Source organism: Carcharodon carcharias, chromosome X, assembly GCF_017639515.1.
Source record: "Carcharodon carcharias isolate sCarCar2 chromosome X, sCarCar2.pri, whole genome shotgun sequence".
NCBI lineage: Eukaryota > Metazoa > Chordata > Chondrichthyes > Lamniformes > Lamnidae > Carcharodon > Carcharodon carcharias.
The window spans coordinates 26,761,508-26,788,473 of record NC_054507.1 but is presented as its reverse complement, the minus strand read 5'-3'; the positions used below and the strand labels follow the sequence as shown (position 1 = coordinate 26,788,473).

General features: G+C 49.4%; 1 protein-coding gene across 1 annotated transcript in view; it reads right to left on the bottom strand.

Annotated features, from left to right (window-relative positions):
• Positions 1 to 24,807, bottom strand: part of LOC121273255 (RE1-silencing transcription factor-like) — a 147,957-nt gene extending 123,150 nt beyond the window's left edge. The window contains exon 1 of the mRNA XM_041180285.1: positions 24,755 to 24,807. The gene's annotated coding sequence lies outside the window, so the exon portion shown is untranslated. The remainder of the gene's footprint in view (positions 1 to 24,754) is intronic.
• Between the last annotated feature and the right edge of the window lie 2,159 nt (positions 24,808 to 26,966).

Here is a 26,966-nt window from a genome sequence, read left to right as displayed (position 1 = left end):
TCGTCTCTCTCTCACACACACACACGTTCGTCTCTCTCTCTCACACAAACGTTCGTCTCTCTCTCGCACACACCTTCGTCTCTCTCTCTCTCTCACACACACACGTTCGGCTTTCTCTCTCTCACACACACGTTCGTCTCTCTCTCTCTCACACACACGTTCGTCTCTCTCTCTCTCACACACATGTTCATCTCTCTCTCTCACACACACACGTTCATCTCTCTCTCTCACACACGTTCGTGTCTCTCTCACACACACGTTTGTCTTTCTCTCACACAAACTTTCGTCTCTCTCTCACACACACGTTCGTCTCTCTCCCTCACACACACGGTCGTCTCTCTCCCTCACACACACGGTCGTCTCTCTCTCTCTCTCACGCACACGTTCGTCTCTCTCTCACACACACGTTTGTCTTTCTCTCACTCAAACTTTCGTCTCTCTCTCACACACACATTCGTCTCTCTCTCACACACACATTCATCTCTATATTTCTGACACACACATTCGTCTCTCTCTCGCACACGCATTCGTCTCTCTCATGCACACACATTCGTCTCTCTCATGCACGCACACATTCGTCTCTCTCTAACACACATTCCTCTCTCTCTCACGTGCACACGTTCGTTCTCTCTTTCGCGCACACGTTCGTCTCTCTCTCTCTCGCACACGTTCGTCTCACTCTCTCGCGCACACGTTCGTCTCTCTCTCTGTCACACACGTTGTCTCTCTCTCTCTCACACACACGTTCGTCTCTCTCTCTCTCACACACACCATCGTCACCCTCTCACACACATTCGTCTCCCTCTCACACACATTGTCTCCCTCTCACACACATTCGTCTCCCTCTCACACACATTCGTCTCCCTCTCACACACATTCGTCCCCCTCTCACACACATTCGTCTCCCTCTCACACATATTCGTCTCTCTCTCAAACACACACACACACACACACACATTCGTCTCTCTCTCTCCTGGACACAAGTTCGTCACTCTCTCTCTCACACAAACGTTCATCTCTCTCTCTCACACACACACACACACACATTCTTCTCTCTCACACCCACATTCGTCTCTCTCTCTCTCACACACACCTTCGTCTCTCTCTCTCTCACACACACACGTTCGTCTCTCTCTCTCTCTCACACAAACGTTCGTCTCTCTCTCTCTCACACAAACGTTCGTCTCTATCTCTCTCACACAAACGTTCGTCTCTCTCTCACACACACGTTCATCTCTCTCTCACACACACACGTTCGTCTCTCTCTCTCTCACACACGTTCGTCTCTCTCTCTCACACACACACGTTCGTCTCTCTCTCTCTCACACACGTTCGTTTCTCTCTCTCTCACACACGTTCGTCTCTCTCTCTCTCACACACGTTCGTCTCTCTCTCACACACACGTTGGTCTTTCTCTCACACAAACGTTCGTCTCTCTCTCACACACACGTTCGTCTCTCTCTCACACACACGTTCGTCTCTCTCTCTCACACACACGTTCGTCTCTCTCTCTCTCACACTCGTTTGTTTCTCTCTCTCTCACACTCGTTTGTTTCTCTCTCTCACACACACATTCGTCTCTCTCTCACACACACGTTTGTCTTTCTCCCACACAAACGTTCGTCTCTCTCTCACACACACGTTCGTCTCTCTCTCTCACACACACGTTCGTCTCTCTCTCTCACACACATACGTTCGTCTCTCTCTCTCTCACACACACGTTCGTCTCTCTCTCTCTCACACACACGTTCGTCTCTCTCTCTCACACACACGTTCATCTCTCTCTCTCACACACACACGTTCGTCTCTCTCTCACACACACACGTTCGTCTCTCTCTCTCCCGCACACACGTTCGTCTCTTTCTCTCACACACACGTTCGTACCTCTCTCTCACACACACGTTCGTCTCTCTCTCTCTCGCACGCACGTTCGTCTCTCTCTCTCGCACACACATTCGTCTCTCTCTAACGCACACGTTCGTCTCTCTCTAACGCACACATTCATCTCTCTCTCTCACGCACACGTTCGTCTTTCTCACTCTCGCACACACGTTCGTCTCTTTCTCGCTCTCACACACACGTTCGTCTCTCTCTCTCTCTCGCACGCACGTTCGTCTCTTTCTCTCTCACACACACGTTCGTCTCTCTCTCTCACACACACACGTTCGTCTCTCTCTCACACACATGTTCATCTCTCTCTCTCACACACACACGTTCGTCTCTCTCTCTCACACACGTTCGTGTCTCTCTCACACACACGTTTGTCTTTCTCTCACACAAACGTTCGTCTCTCTCTCACACACACGTTCGTCTCTCTCTCTCTCTCACCCACGTTCGTCTCTCTCTCACACACATGTTTGTCTTTCTCTCACTCAAACTTTCGTCTCTCTCTCACACACACATTCGTCTCTCTCTCACACACACATTCATCTCTATATTTCTGACACACACATTCGTCTCTCTCTCGCACACGCATTCGTCTCTCTCATGCACACACATTCGTCTCTCTCATGCACGCACACATTCGTCTCTCTCTCACACACATTCCTCTCTCTCTCACGTGCACACGTTCGTTCTCTCTTTCGTGCACACGTTCGTCTCTCTCTCTCGCGCACACGTTCGTCTCTCTCTCTCGCGCACACGTTCGTCTCTCTCTCTCGCGCACACGTTCGTCTGTCTCTCGCGCACACGTTCGTCTCTCTCTCTCGCGCACACGTTCGTCTCTCTCTCTGTCACACACGTTCGTCTCTCTCTCTCTCACACACCCGATCGTCACTCTCTCTCTCACACACACCATCGTCACCCTCTCACACACATTCGTCTTCCTCTCACACACATTGTCTCCCTCTCACACACATTCGTCTCCCTCTCACACACATTCGTCTCCCTCTCACACACATTCGTCTCCCTCTCACACACATTCGTCCCCCTCTCACACACATTCGTCTCCCTCTCACACATATTCGTCTCTCTCTCAAACACACACACACACACACACATTCGTCTCTCTCTCTCCTGGACACAAGTTCGTCACTCTCTCTCTCACACAAACGTTCGTCTCTCTCTCACACACACACACACACACACACATTCGTCTCTCTCACACCCACATTCGTCTCTCTCTCTCTCACACACACCTTCGTCTCTCTCTCTCACACACAGGTTCTTCTCTCTCTGTCTCACACACACACGTTCGTCTCTCTCTCTCTCACACACACGTTCATCTCTCTCTCTCACACACACACGTTCGTCTCTCTCTCTCTCACAGACGTTCGTCTCTCTCTCTCACACACACACGTTCGTCTCTCGCCCTCTCACACTCATTTCTTTCTCTCTCTCACACACACGTTCGTCTCTCTCTCACACACGTTTGTCTTTCTCTCACACAAACGTTCGTCTCTCTCTCACACACACGTTCGTCTCTCTCTCTCACACACACGTTTGTCTCTCTCTCTCACACACATACGTTCGTCTCTCTCTCTCTCACACACACGTTCGTCTCTCTCTCTCTCACACACACGTTCGTCTCTCTCTCTCTCACACACACATTCATCTCTCTCTCTCACACACACGTTCGTCTCTCTCACACACACACGTTCGTCTCTCTCTCTCCCGCACACACGTTCATCTCTTTCTCTCACACACACGTTCGTACCTCTCTCTCACACACACGTTCGTCTCTCTCTCTCTCGCACACACGTTCGTCTCTCTCTCTCGCACACACATTCGTCTCTCTCTAACGCACACGTTCGTTTCTCTCTAACGCACACATTCATCTCTCTCTCTCGCGCACACGTTCGTCTCTCTCACTCTCGCACGCACGTTTGTCTCTTTCTCACTCTCACACACACGTTCGTCTCTCTCTCTCTCTCGCACGCACGTTCGTCTCTTTCTCTCTCACACACACGTTCGTCTCTCTCTCTCACACACACATTCGTCTCTCTCTCTCTCACACATTCGTCTCCCTCTCACACACATTCGTCTCTCTCTCACACACATTCGTCTCTCTCTCACACACACGTTTGTCTTTCTCTCACACACACTTTCGTCTCTCTCTCACACACACGTTCGTCTCTCTCTCACATACACACGTTCGTCTCTCTCTCTCGCACACACATTCGTCTCTCTCTAACGCACACGTTCGTTTCTCTCTAACGCACACATTCATCTCTCTCTCTCGCGCACACGTTCGTCTCTCTCACTCTCGCACGCACGTTTGTCTCTTTCTCACTCTCACACACACGTTCGTCTCTCTCTCTCTCTCGCACGCACGTTCGTCTCTTTCTCTCTCACACACACGTTCGTCTCTCTCTCTCACACACACATTCGTCTCTCTCTCTCTCACACATTCGTCTCCCTCTCACACACATTCGTCTCTCTCTCACACACATTCGTCTCTCTCTCACACACACGTTTGTCTTTCTCTCACACACACTTTCGTCTCTCTCTCACACACACGTTCGTCTCTCTCTCACATACACACGTTCGTCTCTCTCTCTCACACAAACGTTCGTCTCTCTCTCTCACACACACGTTCGTCTCTCTCTCTCACACACACGTTCGTCTCTCTCTCTCACACACACACGTTCGTCTCTCTCTCACTCACACACACGTTCGTCTCCCTCTCTCTCACACACACGTTCGTCTCTCTCTCTCACACACACGTTCATCTCTCTCTCTCACACACACACGTTCGTCTCTCTCTCTCACACACGTTCGTCTCTCTCTCTCACACACACACGTTCATCTCTCTCTCTCTCACACACGTTCGTCTCTCTCTCTCTCACACACACGTTCGTCTCTCTCTCACACACACGTTTTCTTTCTCTCACACAAACGTTCGTCTCTCTCTCACACACACGTTCGTCTCTCTCTCTAGCACACACGTTCGTCTCTCTCTCTCACACACACGTTCGTCTCTCTCTCTCACACACATACGTTAGTCTCTCTCTCTCTCACACACACGTTCGTCTCTCTCTCTCTCACACACACGTTCATCTCTCTCTCTCACACACACGTTCGTCTCTCCCTCTCACACGCACATGTTCGTCTCTCTCTCTCTCACACACGTTCATCTCTCTCTCACACACACGTCCGTCTCTCTCTCTCACACACACGTTCGTCTCTCTCTCTCACAAACATACGTTCGTCTCTCTCTCTCTCACACACACGTTCGTCTCTCTCTCTCTCACACACACGTTCGTCTCTCTCTCTCTCACACACACGTTCATCTCTCTCTCTCTCACAGACACGTTCGTCTCTCTCTCTCTCCAACACGTTCGTCTCTCTCTCACACACACGTTTGTCTTTCTCTCACACAAACGTTCGTCTCTCTCTCACACACACGTTCGTCTCTCTCTCTCTCACACACACGTTTGTCTCTCTCACACACACGTTCGTCTCTCTCTCTCTCACACACACGTTCGTCTCTCTCTCACAAACACGTTTGTCTCTCTCTCACACAAACTTTCGTCTCTCTCTCACACACACATTCGTCTCTCTCTCACACACACACACGTTCGTCTCTCTCTCTCACACAAACGTTCGTCTCTCTCTCGCACACACCTTCGTCTCTCTCTCTCTCTCACACACACACGTTCGGCTTTCTCTCTCTCACACACACGTTCGTCTCTCTCTCTCTCACACACACGTTCGTCTCTCTCTCTCTCACACACATGTTCATCTCTCTCTCTCACACACACACGTTCATCTCTCTCTCTCACACACGTTCGTGTCTCTCTCACACACACGTTTGTCTTTCTCTCACACAAACTTTCGTCTCTCTCTCACACACACGTTCGTCTCTCTCCCTCACACACACGGTCGTCTCTCTCCCTCACACACACGGTCGTCTCTCTCTCTCTCTCACGCACACGTTCGTCTCTCTCTCACACACACGTTTGTCTTTCTCTCACTCAAACTTTCGTCTCTCTCTCACACACACATTCGTCTCTCTCTCACACACACATTCATCTCTATATTTCTGACACACACATTCGTCTCTCTCTCGCACACGCATTCGTCTCTCTCATGCACACACATTCGTCTCTCTCATGCACGCACACATTCGTCTCTCTCTAACACACATTCCTCTCTCTCTCACGTGCACACGTTCGTTCTCTCTTTCGCGCACACGTTCGTCTCTCTCTCTCTCGCACACGTTCGTCTCACTCTCTCGCGCACACGTTCGTCTCTCTCTCTGTCACACACGTTGTCTCTCTCTCTCTCACACACACGTTCGTCTCTCTCTCTCTCACACACACCATCGTCACCCTCTCACACACATTCGTCTCCCTCTCACACACATTGTCTCCCTCTCACACACATTCGTCTCCCTCTCACACACATTCGTCTCCCTCTCACACACATTCGTCCCCCTCTCACACACATTCGTCTCCCTCTCACACATATTCGTCTCTCTCTCAAACACACACACACACACACACACATTCGTCTCTCTCTCTCCTGGACACAAGTTCGTCACTCTCTCTCTCACACAAACGTTCATCTCTCTCTCTCACACACACACACACACACATTCTTCTCTCTCACACCCACATTCGTCTCTCTCTCTCTCACACACACCTTCGTCTCTCTCTCTCTCACACACAGGTTCGTCTCTCTCTGTCTCACACACACACGTTCGTCTCTCTCTCTCTCTCACACAAACGTTCGTCTCTCTCTCTCTCACACAAACGTTCGTCTCTATCTCTCTCACACAAACGTTCGTCTCTCTCTCACACACACGTTCATCTCTCTCTCACACACACACGTTCGTCTCTCTCTCTCTCACACACGTTCGTCTCTCTCTCTCACACACACACGTTCGTCTCTCTCTCTCTCACACACGTTCGTTTCTCTCTCTCTCACACACGTTCGTCTCTCTCTCTCTCACACACGTTCGTCTCTCTCTCACACACACGTTGGTCTTTCTCTCACACAAACGTTCGTCTCTCTCTCACACACACGTTCGTCTCTCTCTCACACACACGTTCGTCTCTCTCTCTCACACACACGTTCGTCTCTCTCTCTCTCACACTCGTTTGTTTCTCTCTCTCTCACACTCGTTTGTTTCTCTCTCTCACACACACATTCGTCTCTCTCTCACACACACGTTTGTCTTTCTCCCACACAAACGTTCGTCTCTCTCTCACACACACGTTCGTCTCTCTCTCTCACACACACGTTCGTCTCTCTCTCTCACACACATACGTTCGTCTCTCTCTCTCTCACACACACGTTCGTCTCTCTCTCTCTCACACACACGTTCGTCTCTCTCTCTCACACACACGTTCATCTCTCTCTCTCACACACACACGTTCGTCTCTCTCTCACACACACACGTTCGTCTCTCTCTCTCCCGCACACACGTTCGTCTCTTTCTCTCACACACACGTTCGTACCTCTCTCTCACACACACGTTCGTCTCTCTCTCTCTCGCACGCACGTTCGTCTCTCTCTCTCGCACACACATTCGTCTCTCTCTAACGCACACGTTCGTCTCTCTCTAACGCACACATTCATCTCTCTCTCTCACGCACACGTTCGTCTTTCTCACTCTCGCACACACGTTCGTCTCTTTCTCGCTCTCACACACACGTTCGTCTCTCTCTCTCTCTCGCACGCACGTTCGTCTCTTTCTCTCTCACACACACGTTCGTCTCTCTCTCTCACACACACACGTTCGTCTCTCTCTCACACACATGTTCATCTCTCTCTCTCACACACACACGTTCGTCTCTCTCTCTCACACACGTTCGTGTCTCTCTCACACACACGTTTGTCTTTCTCTCACACAAACGTTCGTCTCTCTCTCACACACACGTTCGTCTCTCTCTCTCTCTCACCCACGTTCGTCTCTCTCTCACACACATGTTTGTCTTTCTCTCACTCAAACTTTCGTCTCTCTCTCACACACACATTCGTCTCTCTCTCACACACACATTCATCTCTATATTTCTGACACACACATTCGTCTCTCTCTCGCACACGCATTCGTCTCTCTCATGCACACACATTCGTCTCTCTCATGCACGCACACATTCGTCTCTCTCTCACACACATTCCTCTCTCTCTCACGTGCACACGTTCGTTCTCTCTTTCGTGCACACGTTCGTCTCTCTCTCTCGCGCACACGTTCGTCTCTCTCTCTCGCGCACACGTTCGTCTCTCTCTCTCGCGCACACGTTCGTCTGTCTCTCGCGCACACGTTCGTCTCTCTCTCTCGCGCACACGTTCGTCTCTCTCTCTGTCACACACGTTCGTCTCTCTCTCTCTCACACACCCGTTCGTCACTCTCTCTCTCACACACACCATCGTCACCCTCTCACACACATTCGTCTTCCTCTCACACACATTGTCTCCCTCTCACACACATTCGTCTCCCTCTCACACACATTCGTCTCCCTCTCACACACATTCGTCTCCCTCTCACACACATTCGTCCCCCTCTAACACACATTCGTCTCCCTCTCACACATATTCGTCTCTCTCTCAAACACACACACACACACACACATTCGTCTCTCTCTCTCCTGGACACAAGTTCGTCACTCTCTCTCTCACACAAACGTTCATCTCTCTCTCTCACACACACACACACACACACACATTCGTCTCTCTCACACCCACATTCGTCTCTCTCTCTCTCACACACACCTTCGTCTCTCTCTCTCTCACACACAGGTTCGTCTCTCTCTGTCTCACACACACACGTTCGTCTCTCTCTCTCTCTCACACAAACGTTCGTCTCTCTCTCTCTCACACAAACGTTCGTCTCTATCTCTCTCACACAAACGTTTGTCTCTCTCTCACACACACGTTCATCTCTCTCTCTCACACACACGTTCGTCTCTCTCTCTCTCACACACGTTCGTCTCTCCCTCTCACACACACACGTTCGTCTCTCTCTCTCTCACACACGTTCGTTTCTCTCTCTCTCACACACGTTCGTCTCTCTCTCACACACACGTTTTACTTTCTCTCACACAAACGTTCGTCTCTCTCTCACACACACGTTCGTCTCTCTCTCTCACACACACGTTCGTCTCTCTCTCTCTCACACACACGTTCGTCTCTCTCTCTCTCACACACACGTTCGTCTCTCTCTCTCTCACACACGTTCGTCTCTCTCTCACACACATGTTCGTCTCTCTCTCTCTCACACACACCTTCGTCTCTCTCTCTCTCACACACAGGTTCGTCTCTCTCTGTCTCACACACACACGTTCGTCTCTCTCTCTCTCTCACACAAACGTTCGTCTCTCTCTCTCACACAAACGTTCGTCTCTATCTCTCTCACACACACGTTCGTCTCTCTCTCTCTCACACACGTTCGTCTCTCTCTCTCACACACACACGTTCGTCTCTCTCTCTCTCACACACGTTCGTTTCTCTCTCTCTCACACACGTTCGTCTCTCTCTCACACACACGTTTGTCTTTCTCTCACACAAACGTTCGTCTCTCTCTCACACACACGTTCGTCTCTCTCTCTCACACACACGTTCGTCTCTCTCTCTCACACACACACGTTCGTCTCTCTCTCTCTCACACACGTTCGTCTCTCTCTCTCACACACACACGTTCGTCTCTCTCTCTCTCACACTCGTTTGTTTCTCTCTCTCACACACACGTTCGTCTCTCTCTCACACACACGTTTGTCTTTCTCCCACACAAACGTTCGTCTCTCTCTCACACACACGTTCGTCTCTCTCTCTCACACACACGTTCGTCTCTCTCTCTCACACACATACGTTCGTCTCTCTCTCTCTCACACACACGTTCGTCTCTCTCTCTCACACACGTTCGTCTCTCTCTCTCACACACACGTTCATCTCTCTCTCTCACACACACACGTTCGTCTCTCTCTCACACACACACGTTCGTCTCTTTCTCTCACACACACGTTCGTACCTCTCGCTCACACACACGTTCGTCTCTCTCTCTCTCGCACGCACGTCCGTCTCTCTCTCTCGCACACACATTCGTCTCTCTCTAACGCACACGTTCGTCTCTCTCTAACGCACACATTCATCTCTCTCTCTCGCGCACACGTTCGTCTTTCTCACTCTCGCACGCACGTTCGTCTCTTTCTCGCTCTCACACACACGTTCGTCTCTCTCTCTCTCTCGCACGCATGTTCGTCTCTTTCTCTCTCACACCCACGTTCGTCTCTCTCTCTCACACACACACGTTCGTCTCTCTCTCTCTCACACACATGTTCATCTCTCTCTCACACACACACGTTCGTCTCTCTCTCTCACACACGTTCGTGTCTCTCTCACACACACGTTTGTCTTTCTCTCACACAAACGTTCGTCTCTCTCTCACACACACGTTCGTCTCTCTCTCACACACACGTTCGTCTCTCTCTCTCTCACACACACGTTCGTCTCTCTCCCTCACACACACGGTCGTCTCTCTCTCTCTCTCACCCACGTTCGTCTCTCTCTCACACACACTTTTGTCTTTCTCTCACTCAAACTTTCGTCTCTCTCTCACACACACATTCGTCTCTCTCTCACACACACATTCATCTCTATATTTCTGACACACACATTCGTCTCTCTCTCGCACACGCATTCGTCTCTCTCATGCACACACATTCGTCTCTCTCACACACGCACACATTCGTCTCTCTCTCACACACATTCCTCTCTCTCTCACGTGCACACGTTCGTTCTCTCTTTCGCGCACACGTTCGTCTCTCTCTCTCGCGCACACGTTCGTCTCTCTCGCGCACACGTTCGTCTCTCTCTCCCGCGCACACGTTGGACTCTGTCTCTCGCACACACGTTCGTCTCTCTCTCTCGCGCACACGTTCGTCTCTCTCTCTCGCGCACACGTTTGTCTCTCTCTCTGTCACACACGTTCGTCTCTCTCTCTCTCACAGACACGTTCGTCTCTCTCTCTCTCACACACACCATCGTCACCCTCTCACACACATTCGTCTTCCTCTCACACACATTGTCTCCCTCTCACACACATTCGTCTCCCTCTCACACACATTCGTCTCCCTCTCACACACATTCGTCCCCCTCTAACACACATTCGTCTCCCTCTCACACATATTCGTCTCTCTCTCAAACACACACACACACACACACATTCGTCTCTCTCTCTCCTGGACACAAGTTCGTCACTCTCTCTCTCACACAAACGTTCGTCTCTCTCTCACACACACACACACACACACACACACATTCGTCTCTCTCACACCCACATTCGTCTCTCTCTCTCTCACACACACCTTCGTCTCTCTCTCTCTCACACACAGGTTCGTCTCTCTCTGTCTCACACACACACGTTCGTCTCTCTCTCTCTCTCACACAAACGTTCGTCTCTATCTCTCTCACACAAACGTTCGTCTCTCTCTCACACACACGTTCATCTCTCTCTCTCACACACACGTTCGTCTCTCTCTCTCTCACACATGTTCGTCTCTCTCTCTCTCACACACACACGTTCGTCTCTCTCTCTCTCACACACGTTCGTTTCTCTCTCTCTCACACACGTTCGTCTCTCTCTCACACACACGTTTTACTTTCTCTCACACAAACGTTCGTCTCTCTCTCACACACACGTTCGTCTCTCTCCCTCACACACACATTCGTCTCTCTCTCTCTCACACACACGTTCGTCTCTCTCCCTCACACACACGTTCGTCTCTCTCTCTCTCACACACACGTTCGTCTCTCTCTCTCTCACACACACGTTCGTCTCTCTCTCTCTCACACACACGTTCGTCTCTCTCTCTCTCACACACACGTTCGTCTCTCTCTCTCTCACACACGTTCATCTCTCTCTCACACACACGTTCATCTCTCTCTCTCTCACACACGTTCGTCTCTCTCACACACACACGTTCGTCTCTCTCTCTCGCACACACACGTTCGTCTCTCTCTCTCTCACACACACGTTCATCTCTCTCTCTCACACACACACGTTCGTCTCTCTCTCTCTCACACACGTTCGTCTCTCTCTCTCACACACACACGTTCGTCTCTCTCTCTCTCACACTCGTTTGTTTCTCTCTCTCACACACACGTTCGTCTCTCTCTCACACACACGTTTGTCTTTCTCTCACACAAACGTTCGTCTCTCTCTCACACACACGTTCATCTCTCTCTCTCACACACACGTTCGTCTCTCTCTCTCACACACATATGTTCGTCTCTCTCTCTCTCACACATACGTTCGTCTCTCTCTCTCTCACACACACGTTCGTCTCTCTCTCTCTCTCTCACACACACGTTCATCTCTCTCTCACACACACACGTTCGTCTCTCTCTCTCACACACACACGTTCGTCTCTCTCTCTCCCGCACACACGTTCGTCTCTTTCTCTCACACACACGTTCGTAACTCTCTCTCACACACAGGTTCGTCTCTCTCTCTCTCGCACGCACGTTCGTCTCTCTCTCTCGCACACACATTCGTCTCTCTCTAACGCACACGTTCGTCTCTCTCTAACGCACACATTCATCTCTCTCTCTCGCACGCACGTTCGTCTCTTTCTCTCTCACACACACGTTCGTCTCTCTCTCTCACACACACATTCGTCTCTCTCTCTCTCACACATTCGTCTCGCTCTCACACACATTCGTCTCTCTCTCACACACATTCGTCTCTCTCTCACACACACGTTTGTCTTTCTCTCACACACACTTTCGTCTCTCTCTCTCACACACGTTCGTCTCTCTCTCACACACACGTTTTACTTTCTCTCACACAAACGTTCGTCTCTCTCTCACACACACGTTCGTCTCTCTCCCTCACACACACGTTCGTCTCTCTCTCTCTCACACACACGTTCGTCTCTCTCTCTCTCACACACACGTTCGTCTCTCTCTCTCTCACACACACGTTCGTCTCTCTCTCTCTCACACACGTTCGTCTCTCTCTCACACACACGTTCATCTCTCTCTCTCACACACGTTCGTCTCTCTCACACACACACGTTCGTCTCTCTCTCTCGCACACACACGTTCGTCTCTCTCTCTCTCACACACACGTTCATCTCTCTCTCTCACACACACGTTCATCTCTCTCTCTCACACACACACGTTCGTCTCTCTCTCTCTCACACACGTTCGTCTCTCTCTCTCACACACACATGTTCGTCTCTCTCTCTCTCACACTCGTTTGTTTCTCTCTCTCACACACACGTTCGTCTCTCTCTCACACACACGTTTGTCTTTCTCTCACACAAACGTTCGTCTCTCTCTCACACACACGTTCATCTCTCTCTCTCACACACACGTTCGTCTCTCTCTCTCACACACATATGTTCGTCTCTCTCTCTCTCACACACACGTTCGTCTCTCTCTCTCTCACACACACGTTCGTCTCTCTCTCTCTCTCTCACACACACGTTCATCTCTCTCTCTCACACACACACGTTCGTCTCTCTCTCTCAAACACACACGTTCGTCTCTCTCTCTCCCGCACACACGTTCGTCTCTTTCTCTCACACACACGTTCGTAACTCTCTCTCACACACAGGTTCGTCTCTCTCTCTCTCGCACGCACGTTCGTCTCTCTCTCTCGCACACACATTCGTCTCTCTCTAACGCACACGTTCGTCTCTCTCTAACGCACACATTCATCTCTCTCTCTCGCACGCACGTTCGTCTCTTTCTCTCTCACACACACGTTCGTCTCTCTCTCTCACACACACATTCGTCTCTCTCTCTCTCACACATTCGTCTCGCTCTCACACACATTCGTCTCTCTCTCACACACATTCGTCTCTCTCTCACACACACGTTTGTCTTTCTCTCACACACACTTTCGTCTCTCTCTCACACACACGTTCGTCTCTCTCTCACACACACACGTTCGTCTCTCTCTCTCACACAAACGTTCGTCTCTCTCTCACACACACGTTCCTCTCTCTCTCTCACACACACGTTCGTCTCTCTCTCTCACACACACACGTTCGTCTCTCTCTCACTCACACACACGTTCGTCTCTCTCTCTCTCACACACACGTTCGTCTCTCTCTCTCTCACACACACGTTCATCTCTCTCTCTCACACACACACGTTCGTCTCTCTCTCTCTCACACACGTTCGTCTCTCTCTCACACACACGTTCGTCTCTCTCTCTCTCACACATACGTTAGTCTCTCTCTCTCTCACACACACGTTCGTCTCTCTCTCTCTCACACACACGTTCGTCTCTCTCTCTCTCACACACACGTTCATCTCTCTCTCTCACACACATACGTTAGTCTCTCTCTCTCTCACACACACGTTCGTCTCTCTCTCTCTCACACACACGTTCGTCTCTCTCTCTCACACACATACGTTAGTCTCTCTCTCTCTCACACACACGTTCGTCTCTCTCTCTCTCACACACACGTTCGTCTCTCTCTCTCTCACACACACGTTCATCTCTCTCTCTCACACACACACGTTCTTCTCTCTCTCTCTCACACACGTTCGTCTCTCTCTCACACACACGTTCGTCTCTCTCTCTCTCACACACTTTCGTCTCTCTCTCACACACACGTTCGTCTCTCTCTCTCGCACACACACGTTCGTCTCTCTCTCTCTCACACACACGTTCATCTCTCTCTCTCACACCACACGTTCGTCTCTCTCTCTCTCACACACGTTCGTCTCTCTCTCTCACACACACACGTTCGTCTCTCTCTCTCTCACACACGTTCGTTTCTCTCTCTCACACACACGTTCGTCTCTCTCACACACTCACGTTTGTCTTTCTCTCACACAAACGTTCCTCTCTCTCTCACACACACGTTCGTCTCTCTCTCTCTCACACACCCGTTCGTCTCTCTCTCTCACACACATACGTTCGTCTCTCTCTCTCTCACACACACGTTCGTCTCACTCTCTCTCACACACACGTTCGTCTCTCTCTCTCTCACACACACGTTCATCTCTCTCTCTCACACACACACACGTTCGTCTCTCTCTCTCTCACACACGTTCATCTCTCTCTCACACACACGTTCGTCTCTCTCTCTCACACACACGTTCGTCTCTCTCTCTCACAAACATACGTTCGTCTCTCTCTCTCTCACACACACGTTCGTCTCTCTCTCTCTCACACACACGCACGTCTCTCTCTCTCTCACACACACGTTCATCTCTCTCTCTCTCACAGACACGTTCGTCTCTCTCTCTCTCCAACACGTTCGTCTCTCTCTCACCCACACGTTTGTCTTTCTCTCACACAAACGTTCGTCTCTCTCTCACACACACGTTCGTCTCTCTCCCTCTCACACACATTGTTTCCCTCTCACACACATTCGTCTCCCTCTCACACACATTCGTCCCCCTCTCACACACATTTGTCTCCCTCTCACACATATTCGTCTCTCTCTCAAACAAACACACACACACCCACATTCGTCTCTCTCTCTCTCACACACACCTTCGTCTCTCTCTCTCTCTCACACACAGGTTCGTCTCTCTCTGTCTCACACACACACGTTCGTCTCTCTCTCTCTCTCACACAAACGTTCATCTCTCTCTCTCACACACAAACGTTTGTCTCTCTCTCTCACACGCACGTTCGTCTCTCTCTCACACACACGTTCGTCTCTCTCTCTCTCACACACATGTTCATCTCTCTCTCTCACACACATACGTTCATCTCTCTCTCTCTCACACACACGTTCGTCTCTCTCTCTCTCACACACACGTTCGTCTCTCTCTCTCTCACACACACGTTCATCTCTCTCTCTCACACACACACGTTCGTCTCTCTCTCACACACACACGTTCATCTCTCTCTCACACACACGTTTGTCTTTCTCTCACACAAACTTTCGTCTCTCTCTCACACACACTTTCGTCTCTCTCTCTCACACACACGTTCGTCTCTCTCTCTCACACACACACGTTCGTCTCTCTCTCTCTCACACACACGTTCGTCTCTCTCTCACACATACGTTTGTCTTTCTCTCATACAAACTTTCGTCTCTCTCTCACACACACATTCGTCTCTCTCTCACACACACATGTTTGTCTCTCTCTCTCACACAAACATTCGTCTCTCTCTCACACACACGTTCGTCTCTCTCTCTCTCACACACACGTTCGTCTCTCTCTCTCTCACACACACGTTCGTCTCTCTCTCTCACACACACACGTTCGTCTCTCTCTCTCTCTCACACACACGTTCGTCTCTCTCTCTCTCACACACACGTTCGTCTCTCTCTCTCTCACACACATGTTCATCTCTCTCTCTCTCACACACACGTTCGTCTCTCTCTCTCTCACACACATGTTCGTCTCTCTCTCTCTCACACACACGTTCATCTCTCTCTCTCACACACACACGTTCTTCTCTCTCTCTCTCACACACGTTCGTCTCTCTCTCACACACATTCGACTCTCTCTCTCTCACACACGTTCGTCTCTCTCTCACACACGTTCGTCTCTCTCTCTCGCACACACACGTTCGTCTCTCTCTCTCTCACACACACGTTCATCTCTCTCTCACACACACACGTTCGTCTCTCTCTCTCTCACACACGTACGTCTCTCTCTCTCACACACACACGTTCGTCTCTCTCTCTCACACACGTTCGTTTCTCTCTCTCACACACACGTTCGTCTCTCTCTCACACTCACGTTTGTCTTTCTCTCACACAAACGTTCCTCTCTCTCTCACACGCGTTCGTCTCTCTCTCTCACACACACCCGTTCGTCTCTCTCTCTCTCACACACGTTCGTTTCTCTCTCTCACACACACGTTCGTCTCTCTCTCACACTCACGTTTGTCTTTCTCTCACACAAACGTTCCTCTCTCTCTCACATACACGTTCGTCTCTCTCTCTCACACACCCATTCGTCTCTCTCTCTCACACACATACGTTCGTCTCTCTCTCTCTCACACGCACGTTCGTCTCACTCTCTCTCACACACACGTTCGTCTCTCTCTCTCTCACACACACGTTCATCTCTCTCTCTCACACACACACGTTCGTCTCTCTCTCTCTCACACACGTTCATCTCTCTCTCACACACACGTTCGTCTCCCTATCACACACATTCGTCTCCCTCTCACACACATTCGTCCCCCTCTCACACACATTCTTCTCCCTCTCACACATATTCGTCTCTCACTCAAACACACACACACACATTCGTCTCTCTCTCTCCTGGACACAAGTTCGTCACTCTCTCTCTCACACAAACGTTCGTCTCTCTCTCACACACACACACACACACACACATTCGTCTCTCTCACACCCACATTCGTCTCTCTCTCTCTCACACACACCTTCGTCTCTCTCTCTCTCACACACAGGTTCGTCTCTCTCTGTCTCACACACACACGTTCGTCTCTCTCTCTCTCTCACACAAACGTTCGTCTCTCTCTCTCTCACACAAACGTTCGTCTCTATCTCTCTCACACAAACGTTCGTCTCTATCTCTCACACACAAACGTTCGTCTCTCTCTCTCACACGCACGTTCGTCTCTCTCTCACACACACGTTCGTCTCTCTCTCTCTCACACACATGTTCATCTCTCTCTCTCACACACATACGTTCATCTCTCTCTCTCTCACACACACGTTCGTCTCTCTCTCTCTCACACACACGTTCGTCTCTCTCTCTCACACACACACGTTCGTCTCTCTCTCTCTCACACACACGTTCGTCTCTCTCTCACACATACGTTTGTCTTTCTCTCATACAAACTTTCGTCTCTCTCTCACACACACATTCGTCTCTCTCTCACACACACATGTTTGTCTCTCTCTCACACAAACATTCGTCTCTCTCTCACACACACGTTCGTCTCTCTCTCTCTCACACACACGTTCGTCTCTCTCTCTCTCACACACACGTTCGTCTCTCTCTCTCACACACACACGTTCGTCTCTCTTTCTCTCACACACGTTCGTCTCTCTCTCACACACACGTTTGTCTTTCTCTCACACAAACTTTCGTCTCTCTCTCGCACACACGTTCGTCTCTCTCTCACACATACGTTTGTCTTTCTCTCATACAAACTTTCGTCTCTCTCTCACACACACATTCGTCTCTCTCTCACACACACATGTTCGTCTCTCTCTCTCACACAAACATTCGTCTCTCACACACACGTTCGTCTCTCTCTCTCTCACACACACGTTCGTCTCTCTCTCTCACACATACACGTTCGTCTCTCTCTCTCACACACACGTTCGTCTCTCTCTCTCACACACACACGTTCGTCTCTCTCTCTCTCACACACATGTTCGTCTCTCTCTCTCTCACACGTTTGTCTCTCTCTCACACACGTTCGTCTCTCTCTCACACACATTCGTCTCTCTCTCACACACATTCGTCTCTCTCACACACACACACACACACACATTCATCTCTCTCACACACACGTTCGTCTCTCTCTCTCTCACACACACGTTCGTCTCTCTCTCTCACACACACACGTTCGTCTCTCTCTCTCACACACACGTTCGTCTCTCTCTCACACACACGTTTGTCTTTCTCTCACACAAACGTTCGTCTCTCTCTCACACACACGTTCGTCTCTCTCTCTCTCACACACACGTTCGTCTCTCTTTCTCATACACATACGTTCGTCCCTCTCTCTCTCACACACACGTTCGTCTCTCTCTCTCTCACATACACGTTCGTCTCTCTCTCTCTCTCACACACACGTTCATCTCTCTCTCTCACACACACACGTTCGTCTCTCTTTCTCTCACACACGTTCGTCTCTCTCTCACACACATGTTTGTCTTTCTCTCACACAAACTTTCGTCTCTCTCTCGCACACACGTTCGTCTCTCTCTCTCTCACACACACGTTCGTCTCTCTCTCACACACACGTTTGTCTTTCTCTCATACAAACTTTCGTCTCTCTAACACACACATTCATCTCTATATCTCTGACACACACATTCGTCTGTCTCTCGCACACGCATTCGTCTCTCTCATGCACACACATTCGTCTCTCTCATGCACACACACATTCGTCTCTCTCACACAAACATTCCTCTATCTCTCACGCGCACACGTTCGTCTCTCTCTCTCGCGCACACGTTCGTCTCTCTCCCGCGCACACGTTCGTCTCTCTCTCTCGCGCACACGTTCATCTCTCTCTCGCGCGCACACGTTCGTCTCTCTCTCGCGCGCACACGTTCGTCTCTCTCTCGCGCACACGTTCGTCTCTCTCTCTCGCGCACACGTTCGTCTCTCTCTCTCGTGCACTCTTTCGTCTCTCTCTCTCGCGCACACGTTCGTCTCTCTCTCGCGCACACGTTCGTCTCTCTCTCACGTACACGTTCATCTCTCTCTCTCGCGCACACGTTCGTCTCTCTCCCGCGCACACGTTCGTCTCTCTCTCTCGCGCACACGTTCGTCTCTCTCTCGCTCGCACACGTTCGTCTCTCTCTCTCGCGCACATGTTCGTCTCTCGCTCTCGTGCACATGTTCGTCTCTCGCTCTCGTGCACACTTTCGTCTCTCTCTCTCGCGCATACGTTCGTCTCTCTCTCTCGCGCATACGTTCGTCTCACTCTCGCGCACACTTTCGTCTCTCTCACACACACGTTCATCTCTCTCTCACACACACGTTTGTCTCTCTCTCTCTCACACGTTCGTCTCTCTCTCACACACATTCGTCTCTCTCTCACACACATTTGTCTCTCTCTCACACACATTCGTCTCTCTCACACACACACACACACACATTCATCTCTCTCACACACACATTCGTCTCTCTCTCTCTCACACACACGTTCGTCTCTCTCTCTCTCTCACACACACGTTCGTCTCTCTCTCTCTCGCACACACGTTCGTCTCTCTCTCTCTCGCACACACGTTCGTCTCTCTCTCTCTCGCACACACGTTCGTCTCTCTCTCTCTCGGACACACGTTCGTCTCTCTCTCTCACACACATGTTCGTCTCTCTCTCTCTCTCACACATTCGTCTCTCTCTCTCTCACACACACGGTCGTCTCTCTCTCTCTCACACGTTCGTCTCTCTCTTTCACACACACATTCATCTCTCTCTCACACACGTTCGTCTCTCTCTCTCTCACACACACGTTCGTCTCTCTCTCTCTCACACACACGTTCGTCTCTCTCACACACACATTCGTCTCTCTCTCTCTCACACATTCGTCTCCCTCTCACACACATTCGTCTCTCTCTCACACACATTCGTCTCTCTCACACACATTCGTCTCTCTCTCACACACATTCGTCTCTCTCTCACACACATTCGTCTCTCTCTCACACACATTCGTCTCTCTCCCACACACATTCGTCTCTCTCTCACACACATTCGTCTCTCTCTCACACACATTTGTCTCTCTCTCTCACACACACACACACATTCATCTCTCTCGCGCACACATTCGTCTCTCTCTCTCTCACACACACGTTCGTCTCTCTCTCTCTCACACACACATTCGTCTCTCTCTCTCTCACACACACATTCGTCTCTCTCTCTCTCACACACACATTCGTCTCTCTCTCTCACACACACATTCCTCTCACTCTCTCTCTCACACACATTCGACTCTCTCTCTCTCACACACACTTGCGTCTCTCTCTCTCTCACACACACGTTCGTCTCTCTCTCTCTCACACACACGTTCGTCTCTCTCTCTCACACACACGTTCATCTCTATCTCTCACACACACACGTTCGTCTCTCTCTCTCACACACACGTTCATCTCTCTCTCTCACACACACATGTTCGTCTCTCTCTCTCACACACACGTTCATCTCTCTCTCACACAGACGTTTGTCTTTCTCTCACACAAACGTTCGTCTCTCTCTCTCACACACACGTTCGTCTCTCTCTCACAACACATTTGTCTTTCTCTCACACATACGTTCGTCTCTCTCTCACACGCACGTTCGTCTCTCTCCCTCACACACACATTCGTCTCTCTCTCTCTCGCACGCACGTTCGTCTCTTTCTCTCACACACACGTTCGTACCTCTCTCTCACACACACGTTCGTCTCTCTCTCTCTCGCACGCACTTTCGTCTCTCTCTCTCACACACACATTCGTCTCTCTCTAACGCACACGTTCATCTCTCTCTAACGCACACATTCATCTCTCTCTCTCGCGCACACGTTCGTCTCTCTCTCTCTCTCGCACGCACGTTCGTATCTTTCTCTCTCACACACACGTTCGTCTCTCTCTCTCACACACACGTTCGTCTCTCTCTCTCACACACACGTTCGTCTCTCTCTCTCACACACACGTTCGTCTCTCTCACTCTCACACACACATTCGTCTCTCTCTCTCTCACACACACCTTCGTCTCTCTCTCTCACACACACATTCGTCTCTCTCTCTCACACACACATTCGTCTCTCTCTCTCTCGCATGCACGTTCGTCTCTTTCTCTCACACGCACGTTCGTATCTCTCTCTCACACACACGTTCGTCTCTCTCTCTCTCGCACGCACGTTCGTCTCTCTCTCTCACACACACATTCGTCTCTCTCTAACGCACACATTCGTCTCTCTCTCTCGCGCACATGTTCGTCTCTCTCTCTCTTGCACGCACGTTCGTCTCTCTCTCTCTCACACACACATTCGTCTCTCTCTCTCTCACACTCACATTCTTTTCTCTCTCTCTCACACACACATTCGTCTCTCTCTCTCTCACACACACATTCGTCTCTCTCTCTCACACACACATTTGTCTCTCTCCCTTTCACACACACATTTGTCTCTCTCTATCTCACACACACATTCGTCTCTCTCTCTCTCACACACACATTCGTCTCTCTCTCTCTCACACACACATTCGTCTCTCTCTCTCTCTCACACACACATTCGTCTCTCTCTCTCACACACATTCGTCTCTCACGCACACACACATTCATCTCTCTCTCTCACGCACACGTTCGTCTCTCTCTCACACACACATTCGTCTCTATCTTTCATTCACACACACATTCGTCTCTCTCTCATACACACGCATTCGTGTCTCTCTCACACACACATTCGTCTCTATCTTTCACACACACACACATTCGTCTCTATCTCTCACACACACACATTCGTCACTATCTCTCACACACACACATTCGTCTCTATCTCTCACACACACACATTCGTCTCTATCTTTCACACACACACATACATTTGTATCTCTCACACATACACATTTCTCTCTCCATCAGACACACCCACACATTTCTCTCTCCATCAGACACACACACATTTCTCTCTCCATCAGACACACACACATTTCTCTCTCCATCAGACACACACACATTTCTCTCTCCATCAGACACACACACATTTCTCTCTCCATCAGACACACACACATTTCTCTCTCCATCAGACACACACATTTCTCTCTCCATCAGACACACACATTTCTCTCTCCATCAGACACACACACATTTCTCTCTCCATCAGACACACACACATTTCTCTCTCCATCAGACACACACACATTTCTCTCTCCATCAGACACACACACACATTTCTCTCCATCAGACACACACACATTTCTCTCCATCAGACACACACACATTTCTCTCCATCAGACACACACACACATTTCTCTCCATCAGACACACACACACATTTCTCTCCCGCTCTCTTTCAAACACGCATTTATCTTTCTTTCAGACACACATTTCTCTCTCTCGCTTTCTCTCTCTCACACACACATTTCTCTATCAGACACACACACATTTTTCTCCCTCTCTTTCGGCCACACGCACATCTCTTTCTCTCAGACACAAACATTTCTCTCTCTGACACACACATTTCTCTCTCTCAGACACACACATCTCTCACTTTCAGACACTGAATTTTCACTCTCTCTCTCAAACATTTCTCTCTGAAACACACACATTTCTCTCCCTCCCTTTCAGACACACATTTGTCTCTCTCACTCTCACACACACACACACTTCTCTCTATCAGACACACACACATTTCTCTCTCTCTCTTTCAGCCACACACACATCTCTTTCTCTCAGACACACATTTCTCTCTCTGACACACACATTTCTCTCTCTGACACACACATTTCTCTCTCTCTGACACACACATTTCTCTCTCTCAGACACACACATTTCTCTCTCTCAGACACACACATTTCTCTCTCTCAGACACACACATTTCTCTCTCTCAGACACACACATTTCTCTCTCTCTCAGACACAAACATTTCTCTCTCTCAGACATTGATTTTTCGCTCTCTCTCTCACACACATTTCTCTCTGACACATACACATTTCTCTCCCTCTCTTTCAGACACACATTTTTCTCTCTCTCTCTCTCTCACACTTTTGTCTCGTTCGCACACACACATTTGTCTCTCTCACGCATAGGGTCTCTCTTTGTCTCTCTCTCTCACAGACATAGTTCTCTCCCTCTCTTTCAGACACATTTCTCTCTATCAGACACACACACATTTCTCTCCCTCTCTCTTTCAGACACACACACATCTCTCTCTCAGACACACACATTTCTCTCTCTGAAACACACATTTCTCTCTCGCAGACACACACATTTCTCTCTCTGAAACACACATTTATCTGTCTCAGACACACACATTTCTCTCTCTGAAACACACATTTCTCTCTCTCAGACACACACATCTCCCACTTTCAGACACTGATTTTTCACTCTCTCTCACACACATTTCTCTCTGACACACACACGTTTCTCTCTCTCTGACACACACATTTCTCTCTCAGACACACACATTTCTCTCTCTCAGACACACACATTTCTCTTTCTCAGACACACACATTTCTCTCTCTCAGACACACACATTTCTATCTCTGAAACACACATTTATCTGTCTCAGACACACACATTTCTCTCTCTGAAACACACATTTCTCTCTCTCAAACACACACATCTCCCACTTTCAGACACTGATTTTTCACTCTCTCTCACACACGTTTCTCTCAGACACACACATTTCTCTCTCTCAGACACACACATTTCTCTCTCTGAAACACACATTTCTCTTTCTCAGACACACACATCTCTCACTTTCAGACACTGATTTTTCGCTCTCTTTCTCACACACATTTCTCTCTGACACACACATTTCTCTCCCTCTCTTTCAGACACACATTTTTCTCTCTCTCTCTCTCACATTTGTCTCGTTCGCACACACACATTTGTCTCTCTCACACACAGGGTCTCTCTCTGTCTCTCTCTCTCTCTCTCACAGACACATTCCTCTCCCTCTCTCTTTCAGACACACACTCATGTCTCTCTCACACGGTCTCTCTCTCACACACACACATTTCTCTCCCCCTCTCTTTCAGACACACACATTTCTCTCACACATACACGGTCTCTCTCACACACACACACATTTCTCTCCCCCTCTCTTTCAGACACACACATTTCTCTCACACACACACGGTCTCTCTCTCACACACACACACATTTCTCTCCCCCTCTCTTTCAGACACACACATTTCTCTCCCTCTCTCTTTCTCTCAGACACACATTTCTCTCTCTCAGACACACACATTTCTCTCTCTCTCTCTCTCTCTCTTTCAGACACACACACACATTTCTCTCCCTCTCTCTCTCACACGCACACATTTGTCTATCTCACACACACGGTCTCTCTCTCTTTCAGACACACATTTGTCACACACACGGTCTCTCTCTCTCTCTCTTTCAGACACACACATTTGTCTCGCTCACACACACATTTCTCTCCCTCTCTCTCACAGACACACAAATCTGCATCTTACACACACAATTTATCACATAAACCACCCCCCCCCCCCCAGTAATTTTTTACCTGCTTTCTCCTGGCCGACCACAATCAAACCCTGACCTCGGTGTGACCCAACCCGGAACTGACGTCTCATCCAACCAGCACCTTCCCCTCTAGCCATTGGCAAGCTGCAGGGACGGAGAAGCCAATAGGAGTTGGTGGGAGCCGGGACATCCGGCCGTGCTGTGTATATAACGTTACAGCCGGGTGGTATCTGACCGTATGGGGCTGCTCCCAGGGACACACACCGAGATAAACATCAACTGCAGCTGGAGGATTGTAAAGTCAGTCAAAGACCCTCCCTCACCTGCCTGAAACTTGCTGGTTTTCCAGTGCACAGAGCTGTCAGTGACCAATTGCAGGTTGATGCTCGATGCAGAAAGGCTGCTAATCCGAATCTTTCATGGTAGCTGCAAAACCAGGAACGATCCCTCCAGCTATATAGTTTCCATCTATTGAACATTGTATCTTTTGTCTGCAATTGTAAATGCCGTGAGTGACACGTTGTTTCGGAAGAAACTGGTCTGGTTTGTACTCTACTTAGTGTCAATCTTGAATGGTCAAGTAATGTACTTTTTTGAAATTCAATGAATAAAGTATATTTTGGGGGAAAAAGTAATTTGTAACCAATATCTGCAGTTAAATGTTTTTTTTTCATTCATTCATTCAGGCCAGCATTTATTGCCCATCCTTAATTGCCCTAGTTCAGAGGGCATTTATGAGTCAACCACATTGCTGTGGGTCTAGAGTCACATGTAGGCCAGACCAGGTAAGGACAGCAGATTTACTTCCCTAAAGGACATTAGTGACCCAGATGGGTTTTTATGACAATCGACATCTTCAGAATTTTAATTCCAGATTTTTATTAAATTCAAATTCCACCATCTTCTGTGGTAGGATTTGAGGCTGGGGTCCCCAGAGCATTAACTCAGGTCTCTGAATTACCAGTCCAGTGACAATAGCACCACACCACCACCACCATGTGTTGTATGTATAACCTGGAAGTGAAGTGAGACAGAGTGTCTTAGGCTGCATTGAAACAATTTATTGAGTTTTGGCACTTTACATAATGGTTCAAATTTGATATTATATAATGCACTTCTACAAAATTTATGAATAAAGTGGAATTCTTCAGGGAAAAAAAAATCCCTCTAATTGCCCCTTGAGAAGGTGTGGGGTGAGCTGCCTTCTTGAAACGCTGCAGTCCCCATGTGGTGTAGGTACAGCCACGGCGCTGTTAGGGAGGGAGTTCCAGGATTTTGTCCATGTGGTGTAGGTACACCCACGGTGCTGTTAGGGAGGGAGATCCAGGATTTTGTCCCTGTGGTGTAGGTACACCCACAGCGCTGTTAGGGAGGGAGTTCCAGGATTTTGTCCGTGTGGTGTAGGTACACCCACAGCGCTGTTAGGGAGGGAGATCCAGGATTTTGTCCGTGTGGTGTAGGTACACCCACGCTGCTGTTAGGGAGGGAGTTCCAGGATTTTGTCCGTGTGGTGTAGGTACACCCACGGCGCTGTTAGGGAGGGAGTTCCAGGATTTTGTCCGTGTGGTGTAGGTACACCCACGGCGCTGTTAGGGAGGGAGTTCCAGGATTTTGTCCCTGTGGTGTAGGTACACCCGCAGTGCTGTTAGGGAGGGAGTTCCAGGATTTTGACTCAGCAACAGTGAAGGAACGGCCAATATATTCCCAAGTCGGAATGGTGAGTGGCTGGGAGGGGAACTTGCAGGTGGTGGTGTTCCCCATGTGTCTGCTGCCCCTTGTCCTGCTAGATGGTAGAGGTCATGGGCTTGGGCAGCGCTGTCGAAGGAGCCTTGGTGAGTTGCTGCAGTGCATCTTGTAGGTGGTACACACACACTGCTGCCCCTGTGTGTCGGTGTCTGCTGCCCTTGTCCTTTAGGTGGCTGTAGTAATTGTAGCTTTAGGGCTCATTGTGTAGTACAGTATCATGTGAGAGTGTGAATGAATAAGCTCTAAGCACGGGGAATCTTAGAGTGGGAGTCCTCCTTCTAGTTGTGGAGCTTGATGGAAGCATGTAACTGCTGCTGTAGCCTGTAAATAAAGTTCAATGTTTCTCATGAGAAACCTGTCTGGAAAGTCAAGCCCATAAAAAACTGGCAAAGAGGATGGGATTAGGTCTGGCATTGTCCCTCGTCCAGCGACTGCGGGTACCTTGTTTAAACAGAAGAAAAAGAAGATATACACACCAGATAATCCAAGCTTTGGCAGGATTGACC